This window comes from Lonchura striata, chromosome 4 (assembly GCF_046129695.1).
Source record: "Lonchura striata isolate bLonStr1 chromosome 4, bLonStr1.mat, whole genome shotgun sequence".
Lineage (NCBI taxonomy): Eukaryota > Metazoa > Chordata > Aves > Passeriformes > Estrildidae > Lonchura > Lonchura striata.
Genome location: NC_134606.1, coordinates 25,286,702 through 25,296,596, shown reverse-complemented (window position 1 = coordinate 25,296,596; position 9,895 = coordinate 25,286,702). Strand labels below are relative to the sequence as shown.

Below are 9,895 nucleotides of genomic sequence, written 5' to 3'. Positions count from 1 at the left end.
AGAGCCCTGTAGCTAACAAGAAAATTGTGATAAACGAAGCAAGAAATTGCTTGTTATCTGTTGTGTCAACTACTCTTTGACGTTAATATTTTTGAAATAAAAGAGTCATGAAAGTCTTCTGGATGTTTTCAGTTGCAAAACTTAACAGCCATTATCATCATGAGCAAGGCTGAAGCTTGGAATGGGCAAACTGACTAGGGGAAAAAAAAGGATAGCTTTTAATTATGCTTATCTGTCTCTGATCAAAATAAAGTCATCCTTCACTGCTAATCTATTAATGACTTGGACTTTACCTGCTTCCCAGTAGCTTATGATTTCTCCTGTTGCAATCTGACCAGCAAATAATTATGCAGGTTAGTACTGTGCATTGCTTTAAATCTTTACTTAATATGTTTTAGCTTAAAAACAGGTTTAAGTTGGGAGCTGTTCCTCTCTTAATACAGCAGGTTTTTGATAACTACAGACTACTCAGGTTGAAACTTTTGCTTACGTTTGTCTTTTTGATGTCTTATAAAAGCTAATCAAGAAATTATATTCTAGCAATTCTTACTTTGATTGTTAGGTGATGTACTTGAGTTATACCATGGCTATATGATGAAATTAATCTCAGTAATATGTTGACTAATGAAGCTGTGGACCTTAGGCTTGTTGGTATTGCCAGCAGTGAGCTATAGAGATGAGCTATAGAGATGAGTGAATGTTCACTCAGGCTTTGTGAAAGCAAGGATGCTTCAGCAGTGAGCTCTGACTGAAAAAAACACTGGGGTGATTTTTAGGCTTGCTGTGTCAGCAGCCTACTTGTGGTGCCATGTCCCCTATCCTTAACAATGACAACAACTGCTTAATACCAGTCCCTGTGCCTCCTGCTCTGCCCTGGCCAGGCATGAGCCCAGCACCTGCCCCCAGGCCCATGGACCACTGTGGGCGTGCTTCCCTCCTGCCATCCATCGAGGGTGGTGATGATATCCATCTGCCCAGGCTGGGCACTCTGAAAGCACTCTGCTCCCATCTGCAGACTTCTCCTGCCATTTGGTTTGGTGTGCGGAGCCAGTCCTCTTATCTCAGAGCTTCTCTCAAGTGAATGCTATTCCTGCACAAGGTAGCTCCAAAATCTCTGCAAGTCTCTCTCGTGTACGCGTGTGTGTTCAGTATGCTGAACATCTGAATACAATATTTTGCCTTAGTAGGAGTGAGCCTTGATCTATTATCAGACAGTGAAAATCTGTGTGGTCTTGATGTTACAATTTTCTGACAAAACCAACAGAAATGTATTTTCATCTCCTTTGTTCTTTGCAGAAAGCATTTAAGTACATTTTATCTGAAAATATTCTAGTGTATAGCTACCAAGACAATCAATTGCCACGAGAAAGCTCTTAGATATGAGCGAATAGTGACTAGAGACACTGATGAGCTTTTAATTATTTATTTTGTAAGTAACAGGTTTACTTGTAAAAGATGTAAGAATAACATAGCATTTATTATAAACCTCAAGGCACTATTAATAAGGCAATTTTCCTGAATGGACTCAGAAATAAAGATTTTTATTAATCCATTTGTTTTATACATATGACAAAATAAATTATGATAAATACATCAGAATCTCTGTGTTTAGCTTAGATTACTTGTATCATCATACAGAGATTCTTAGTGATGAATGATGCATATAGCATAATACATCCCTACCCACATTTTTTTTAGCACAGCTCTCTGCAATGATCTTGCTGAGAAAGGATGTGTAAAAAATAATTTAAAACTATTTAAGAAGATGATCTCTGCCACTATTAACTGGCCTGGCAAGACTTCTTCATTATCAAATTTGCATTAAAAAAGTTAAGGCTGTTATTTCTTGCTGGACTTCCCTTCTCCTATGGAATTCCTCTGGAAATTTACATGAGAAATTCCTGAGAAGCTGCAGTGACAATTTTCTGCAGCTACCCTATAATTCCTGTTAGTCTTTAATACACTTTAGAGTTTTGTAAAGTCAGTGACGTGTTGTTGCTGATTTAGTTCATCCCTCTACCCTGGCTGGCAGTTTCCTACTTTGCCCCTTTCTCTCTTTGAAAAAAAAAAAAAGAATCTGCTGAGTGAAACATTTAGAGGATATGGAAAAAAATCTGCCTAGAAATAAAGAGGCCATGATTTTTAGTGTTGTGCTTTGAATGATCATTTGAACATAGCTGATGCATACCTGTGCTGGGAAGAGATACCAGTCAGCAGAAAAACTCATATGAAAAGTCAGTAGTTTAAATTTGAAACGAAGCAAAATTTAAATTTGAAATTAAATCAATGAGGCCATTTGTGGCCCAATGGTTGCAGTTCAAAAAGGTAATATAGTCTTCACAGCAATTACAAGGTGACATACAGTGGCCTATTTATGCTACTGTATGTCACTACAGAGAATTAAAACATTCTGAGTGTGAAATTCTATTGAAATTAAGAAATAATACTAAGGGTCCTGAATTGAACACTTAAGGTTGTTTTATGCTGTGCTTGTGCTGTTCCATGGATAAACAAATGCTCAAATTATGCTATATTTTGGCATATAACAATTCCTGAACTCTTTCAAAATAGAAAATAAAACCATTTCTGTCATAATTGTGCTTTGTTTTCCTTAAACATTTTGACAGTGCAGTTTATCTCCTAAGTGCCAATGTCCAGGAATAAAAAATTCTTTGCTAATCTCTTTAGTTCTAGGGTTTAATGTGATCTTAATAATCATGCCCACGACTTGCATAGATTTAGCAAAGACATGAATCACAGCACAATTATATCTCAGTGAATTGAGGAATTTGTAAGCAAGCCAAAGTACTTAGCAGTTCCTGCTGTAAAAGTAGTGTAAGAATATGGTACAGTGTTTCCAGATGCAGTTCTATTACAAGCTGCAGCAAGAAAAGTCAAGGGGAAAATTTCATAATTTTGTTTGAAAGACAAGAAGAAGCTCTTCATTCTAGGGTGATCTTAGTAGCCACAAAATAGTTTTGATTGAGGCAAGAACAATAGCAGTGTAATTAATAAATATAGAAACCCAGGAAATTCTAGTCTAAAACTACCTTGTAGTGATGCACATTTGAAGGGTGCTTTATGCATTGCTTGCCCTATCTCACTATTGCCTGGCTTTTTATTGCTGAAAGATTTACTGCCTTCAAAGGCTGGCAGTGTCTTGGGAGCTTGTGCAGACTTCTGAACCACTGGAGGGAAAGGGAAAGGCCTGGCAGAGGGGGATGGGGAGATGCTGTTATACCCTTTCTTTTTCCTACAGAAAGGTAACTTATAGGAAACAAAGCCTAAGGGCCTGGGTCTAGTCTGGCACAGCTGAAATAACTTGGCCAGTGCTTTACAATTAAATGATGAGGTCCCATTTGGCTTACCAGGAATGGGAGGTTGCCCTGTGCCTCAGTTGCCATGGAAGGGGCCTGTGGCTCTGGTCTCCAGAGTAAAGCAAGGAAACTCTGATATATCAAGTTCTTCTGGCCCAAGAAGTACCAATTATACATAAATAGTTCCTGACAGATGTTTGCGTGATGTGGTCTCAAAAACTGCTAGTGATGGAGATTTCTCTATTTCCAGGAAGACTACCTTAGGAAAACTATCACAATGTTAAGGGCTAGAAACCCATCTCTCTTGGTCTCTAGACCAAATCCCCCACGTGCAGTATAAGTGTGTTGTTGCTTAACCTTCCTGCAATGGGCACAGAAACAGATTGATCTACTCTCCCTACTAGATGATTTTGCATATCAGAAGGATGCTCAGTCTCCATCTAGCTTTTTTCTCTTCAAACTAAGTAGTTGCAATTAATTCAGTTTTTTTAAAATTCCATATAAGATATTTTGTAACCCCCTGATTATTTTTCTTGTCTTCCTCTAGGTTCTCTCCAGGTGATCCATGGATTTTTTGAAACTGATACTCTGTGGGAAGCAGCAGTGCTGAGCAGGACAATTTGGATGCCTTGCCTACAGCTCCTTTTTTCTATATATGCACCAGGAAACAAAGACAGCTTTTAGATTGATGTTGTTGGGTACTTAATTACCAGGTCAATAGACTTTCTTCTTGTGTTTGGGCAGCTAATCCCATAAGAACAAATAGAAAGTACTTTTACGCCCCCAAAAATTAATAATTTAAAAAAATTTCTCAAGATTGATTTTGAATTTCAATAATTGATTAAAAATGTCACCCAAACTTCAGTGGAATCAAGAAGAAAAATGTCAGTCTGCACATACCTGGGCAGTTAAAATATACATCCTGCCTTCCCATATGTTTACAGATCAAGTCTGTAACTCTACAGAGCTGACATATCCATACCATAATTATGGGCAGTGAAAGCAATAACTATACTACTGTTAACCAACTTTATAATAAAATCATTTAGGTTAGAAGAAAACTTTAAGATCATTAATCAAACCTAACCTAAATCCTGTACAGTTTGCTGTTTTATTATATTCTGTTATTAAAGGGGTATTAATACAAAGGGCATCTTCTGACTAATATTCTAACTGTTGAACTGCACAGAGAAACCAGATGTGGTCAAAATATTTAGAATACTTAAGCAGATTTGAATATTCTGAACCAAACAGTGTCATCTTTTTCATCTGTATGTTAGTAAAGTACCTTCTAACTGGATAGATGTGACCTTTTTTCTTGCTCTTGTCTTTGGACTATTATTTTACTTTGAATATTTGATAAAACATACTGCAGAGCCATATTTTCCCTGTCACTTTCTCTTTGTGAATGTTCTTTCATTACTTCCTTGAGTTTCCTGCTCTGTTTACTTCTGTCTCTATAATTCATTGCAGCATTTTGATAGTCTTTCAAATTTTAGGAAGCATCAGCATATTTTCTCTCTTTTGTTCAGTGACAGTTTGTCTTCAGCTGAAGTCAGATGATGTCTCTTCATTGCTGGTAGTATTTCTGTTACATGAATTTCTGTTGTCACTATTTCTTAGCAGGTAGGCTGCAGCTGGGAGCACTGTAATAAACTGCCACCATGAGGCATTAGCTAAGTCATAATGCAATAATCTGATAGTGGAAATAATAGTCATTGCACAATGAATCAGAGATATCTAGAGGCTTCTCTAAGACTGTAAGTCATATCCCGTATGCATTGTAGTTTGTTGAGCTGTATACAATGATAAACAGAATAATTCTTTAATAGTGTTAGGGTAACTGTGGATTATCTTCTTTTTTCTGTTTAAGTTAAGATGGCATCAGCCTCTTTCCTTTCTCTGTTGCCTAAGTGCTTTCTGGTATTGGAGCTTCTGTGTGTATTTAAATTAGCAGAAATATTTACCCTCTTCTCACCTATGCTATGTGCACTACCAGTAAAAGAAGCAAATAAAAATTTTGAGGAGTAGAATGGTTGCAGCAGTAAGTTGGAACTGCCTAAGGACAAATGAATTGGGCTTTAGTAGCTCGGGCCATTTTGTAACAAGACTTCTTAATTTTCAGAATTCATAGTTCAGCGGAATATCTCTACTGCTTAGGCACATCTTAGCAGTGTAGGTAGTACATACAGTGTAGATGGTACCTACATAAAACTAAATAGAGTTGTAAAGGAGGAGTCTTCTAGAACCTTCTCCTTCTGTTGTGCCCTGAGCAGCCTTGCAGCTGATGTGGCTGAGCAGCTGGGTACCGACCATACTCTGAAACTTCTGTAAGATCCTCAGGTCACTCCACCTCTCCACCTCCAACAAAAGCACCCTCACAGATATGAACTCTAAGCACCCAAGGACTTACATAGATCAATAAAAGCCTTGAGTCCTATGGAAGGACCTGCCATATTAGTTGTTTTATCCAGCAGTTTTTTTCTGTGAACATCCAGTGCTTCTTTTAATTGCAATTCAAAAGGTAAGGGGGTGGGAAACAGGCAGAAGTACCTTCCTGACTCTGTAGGGCTCCTGAAAGACTAACTCTGAGACATGTGACTTGCCAGTGTTGAACATTTTCTTAACTCTAAGTTCTAGTTGTTATGACACATTCAACACATCTATTCAGTCTTCCAGGCAAAGCACGTAAAAACCCATATTGGGTGATCTATATATTCTAGAGCAAATACTAGCTAAAATGGATACTAGAATTAATAGACCCTGGTTTGTTGGCAGAGCATTACCTTTTTCCCAATATGTAATGTCTGATTTGCTAACAAAACTGAAAGAAAGGCTGCAATTGTAATTAAATAGAATAGGCATGAATAGCATAAATTAGAAGTGTAATACAAATATGTAAAGCAGAAATATTTGTCATTGTTTTTGTTCTTTTAATTCTTCCCAAAGATGTCATAACCTGTCAGACTGTGGCCGTTTGTCTGATTTGAAAATCTTTCCTTTCAACAAAAAGTGAAATGTTTCCATGGAGATCAGCCAGAGATAGCCAAATGACGAACTTCTTGGCTGTACTTTCAGTTTGGTTTCTATGGTTTCCAGACAAGGAGGGGGTAACGTGAAGTCACTGAGCTTTCTTTTCTTTTTTATTTTCTTTTTTCTTCTCTTCTCTCTTCTCTCTTCTCTCTTCTCTCTTCTCTCTTCTCTCTTCTCTCTTCTCTCTTCTCTCCTCTTCTCTTCTCTTCTCTTCTCTTCTCTTCTCTTCTCTTCTCTTCTCTTCTCTTCTCTTCTCTTCTCTTCTCTTCTCTTCTCTTCTCTTCTCTTCTCTTCTCTTCTCTTCTCTTCTCTCCTCTCTTTCTTTCCTGCCTCCCTGTCTCTCTTTCCTTTTCTTTCTCTCTTTCCTTTTCTTTCCTTTTCTTTCCTTTTCTTTCTTTTTCTTTCTCTCTCTCTCTCTCTCTCTCTCTCTCTTTCTCTTTCTCTCTCTCCCCACCTTATATTTTTGCAGGTTAACACAACTAGTTTTATGATAACTAGTTGTGTGGGCCCACAACAAGACCACAACAAGCAAGGGTAATTGTTGTCATCTTGGTCTTTGAAAAGCCTTGCATAGGTCAGTTGTGCAGTTTTACATTTGCCCTCATCCTAAGATAAAGAAAGAAAGAAAAAGTGATAAGACTTTCTTAGCATTCTGAGCAAAGTTATAGGGAAATAAGTTTATAATGACTACATTTACCTTGACTGGGCACACAATGAGAAAATGGTAACAGGATTGACACTGCACTCTTCTTCTTAAAGGATACAAAAACTAACAATGAAATACTGCATCTTGGAAATATCTCAAGGCCTTCAGAATAAGAAATGCTGCAGGTCTCACCAGCAATACTAAACAGAATGGAGAAATGTAGGTATTAGAGTAGTAAGCAGGGTAGCTAATGGATTTCTATACAGTGTCAAGAGAATTCCATAAAGCAAAAGAAAACTGTCACCTTGACATCTAAACTGTCATATTTCCTCTCACTCTGCACAGTAAAGTTGTTTCCTTCAAAAAGTATCACATGGTTGTTTGGAACTGGTAAATACATCCTTTCCATGCTACTTCAGAGAATGTTACAAAGCACACATTCCTTCCTCATAGATCCAAATGGCATTTTCCTCTCCATCCTGTTTCACTGTTTCTGCCTTTCCCAAGTATGGTAACACAAATGTTTTCCATTCTTCTCAGTATTTTTGAGGACTAATTCAATTCTCTCCTACCAACTCTGCCATGTTTCTGAGAAAGATGCTTCTGTCTGTTGCCTCCAATTGCATCCTTCTTTTTCTGGCTCCCTTGCAGAAACAAATTTTTGACGTTGCAGAAAGAGTCTTAAGTAAGAATGAAGAAAACAAGATGTGATGCTATTGCTATTTGGAATTCTCTGAAGTGAGGACTGAATGAAGCTTGCTGACTTACAAAGGCTCTTATATCTGCCCAGTATGTAACACTCTGCAAATTTAACATGCTGTCACCAGACAAGAAACTGATGAAAAATTAAATATATCACCCAACCTGCTATGATGCTTAAACCTATTCTTTTCAAAAAAACAAACAAGAAAAAGTAAAGAGTAGGAACTAGTTTAACAATTCAAGCTATCCCTTCCCATTGAAAAGCCAAGTTAAATAATTGAAAAGTTGGCCATGATCCAACAGCTTCCATGGTTCTGAATTAAAAAAAAAAAAAAAAGGTAAAACCCCCTAGATAACAAACATAGGGTACAATGCATATTGAAAATAAGATCACAGAATATTATTCAGACATAAAATCTCTTATTTCTAAAAGCTTTGAAAAGTATTTGAAATCTCTGCAGAAAACAGATGGTTTGTGGTAGCAGAATTAGAACAAGAGACCAGAAGGCATCACCAGCCTGACCCACAGTAAATTAGTGAGGGGACTACAATACCTTAAATGTGTGCAGCAGTGGAAGGTGGCAGGTGCTGCTTCTTGCCCTCCAGTTGATTTCTGGTCACAGCATTCACTGTTCTGCTGGTGAAAGGAGATGAAGAGATGGGAATAAGCCTTGTAAAAATGGCACAGGGAAGGGTCATCCCTTCCACTTACAGCAGTCTCTCCTTAAATTGTCATGTATGACTACAAGACTGCAAACACCTGCAAGAAGATGAAACAAGCAGTGGGAATCTGGTACAATTGTTGTCTTAAATAGCCTGAGGTGAGATGCAGTTTGCAGAAGCATTGCTGGGGAATATACTGAAATTGGTCTGCGTGCTATGAGATCTGATTAATACAAACATCTAAAATATTCATCCTTTACTTTGAGATCACTGTATGAATAAATTTTTTAGGTAATGAAATGTAATTTTTATATTGGTTAAGTAATAAAAGACTAGTTCAGTGATGGCCATTTGTAAAGCATGACAAAATAGGGTTTCACCTATGTAACAGTTCCTAATTGTGTGCAGTACAGAGTAGAACTTCTTACTGGCTTGCAGAATGGCATCTTAAGTCTTGTAGAAAAGATTCTCCATGACAGAAAATATTTTCCTGGAGGGTATAGACTGCATGTTGCTTTGTGGATTAGCTTTCAGTGAAGACTGTGCATTGTGTTATTTATTGCCATTACTCTCCTTTCCTTTAGTTATATAACCTGTTAAGAATGATAGATAGTTTTAAAAGATTATGCTCATCAAACCAGTATTAGTTGAGATGTGGTCCATGTGCCAGATGTACTTTAAAGTAAAATTCCTGCCTTCTACAGTGTGATTCTGTTGCCATTGCCTGTATGCATCTAAAAACTGTCTATCTAAGAACTAGCTATCTTTGTGTCTAGGAAGGGGTCACAGAGCCAAAATACTGTAGTGTCAATCAGAAGCTGCTCTCATTTCACAGAATTATAGAATTGCTATGGTTGGAAAAGACCTTCAAGGTCACCTAGTCCAACTGTAAATCTAACACTGTGAAGTCCACCACAAAACTATGTCCCTGAGTGTCACATCTGTGTCTTTTAAATACTTCTAGGGACAGTGATTCAACCTTTTCCCTGGCCAGCCTGTTCCTTTTGGGAAGGAATTTTCCCTAACAGTCAGTCTAAACCTCCCTTGGAGCAACTTGAGGCTGCTTGCTCTTCTGTCACTTTTTACCCGGCAGAAGAGACTGACTCCCACTTGGCTACAACCTCCTATCAAGCCCTTGCAGAGAGTGATAACTCCCCTGAGCCTCCTTTTCTCCAGGCTAAACACCCCCAGCTGCCTCAGCCACTCCTCACAGGAATTGTGCTCCAGAGCCTTCACCAGCTCCATTGCCCGTCTCTGGACTCGCTGCAGCCCCTCAATGTCTTTACTGCAGTGAGGCCCAGAACTGGACACGGGATTTGAGGTGCAGCATCACCAGTGCTGAGCACAGGGGACAATCACTGCCCTGGTCCTGCTGGCCACACTGTTGCTGACACAGGCCAGGGTGCCATTGGCCTTCTTGTCTTAGCTGGCCCATGCTGGCTCCTGCTTTGCCACTGTCAACCAGCACCCCAAGGTCCTTTCTGCTGGCAGCTTTCCAGGTCTCTGCAGCAGTTTCCCTGCTGTGACCAATCAC

The 9,895-nt window shown here is 38.5% G+C and overlaps 1 long non-coding RNA gene across 1 annotated transcript in view; it reads right to left on the bottom strand.

Annotated features, from left to right (window-relative positions):
* Window positions 1–6,499: 6,499 nt before the first annotated feature.
* Window positions 6,500–9,895, bottom strand: part of LOC110484987 (uncharacterized) — a 58,274-nt gene continuing 54,878 nt past the window's right edge. The window contains exons 4-5 of the long non-coding RNA XR_013339884.1: window positions 8,253–8,335; window positions 6,500–6,956 (exon numbers count right to left, since the gene is read on the bottom strand). This is a non-coding gene — a long non-coding RNA (uncharacterized LOC110484987). The remainder of the gene's footprint in view (window positions 6,957–8,252; window positions 8,336–9,895) is intronic.